Below are 1287 nucleotides of genomic sequence, written 5' to 3' on the forward strand. Positions count from 1 at the left end.
TGTATAAGAGGTCAGGCTGGGCCTAATATAGTGTATAAGAGCTCAGGCTGGGCCTAATATAGTGTATAAGAGGTCAGGCTGGGCCTAATATAGTGTATAAGAGGTCATACAAGAAGTTTTGCAGTGATTCACTACACATCCAAGTATATCGGACCAAATTATGAAAAGACAAGAATTGTACTTTTGAATTCCGTAAAATCAGTGTGGAAGAGGTTAAAAAATGATTGTTGTCTATCAACAATGACAAGCCACCAGGGTCTGACAATCCAGATGGCAAATTACTGAGGATAATAGCAGACGATATTGCCACTCCTATTTGCCAAATCTTCAATTTAAGCTGACTAGAGAGCGTGCCCTCAGGTCGGGAGGGAAGCTAAAGTCATTCCGCTACCCAAGAATAGTAAAGCCCCCTTTACTGGCTCAAATAGCCAACCAATCAGCCTGTTACCAACCCTTAGTAAACTTCTGGGAAAAAATTGTGTTTGATCAGATACACCGCTATTTTACAGTAAACAATTTGACAACAGAGTTTCAGCACGCTTATAGGGAAGAACACTCAACAAGCACAGCACTTACAGAAACGACTGATGATTGGCTGAGAGAAATTGATGATAAAATGATTGTGGGTGCTGTCTTGTTAGACTTCAGTGCAGCTTTAGACATGAAATATAATCCAGTTAGAATCAGGAATTCCCCAGGGTAGCTGTTTAGGCCCCTTGATTTTTTCAATTATTACTAACGACATGCCACTGACTTTGAGTAAAGCCAGAGTGTATATGTATGCGGATGACTCAACATTATACACGTCAGCTACTACAGTGACTGTAATGACTGCAACACTTAACAAAGAGCTGCAGTTAGTTTCAGAGTGGGTGGCAAGGAACAAGTTAGTCCTAAATATTTCTAAAACTAAAAGCAATGTATTTGGAACAAAAACACTCACTAAACCCTAAACCTCAACTAAATTTTGTAATAAATAATGAGGAAATTGAGCAAGTTGAGATGACTAAACTGCTTGGAGTAACACTAGATTGTAAACTGTCATGGTTAAAACATATTGATACAACAGTAGCTAAGATGGGGAGAAGTCTGTCCATAATAAAGCACTGCTCTGCCTTCTTAACAACACTATCAACAAGGCAGGTCCTACAGGCCCTAGTCTCTACCTTCTTAACACCACTATCAACAAGGCAGGTCCTACAGGCCCTAGTCTCTACCTTCTTAACAACACTATCAACAAGGCAGGTCCTACAGGCCCTAGTCTCTACCTTCTTAACAACACTATCA

Source organism: Salvelinus sp. IW2-2015, unplaced genomic scaffold (genome assembly GCF_002910315.2).
Source record: "Salvelinus sp. IW2-2015 unplaced genomic scaffold, ASM291031v2 Un_scaffold957, whole genome shotgun sequence".
NCBI lineage: Eukaryota > Metazoa > Chordata > Actinopteri > Salmoniformes > Salmonidae > Salvelinus > Salvelinus sp. IW2-2015.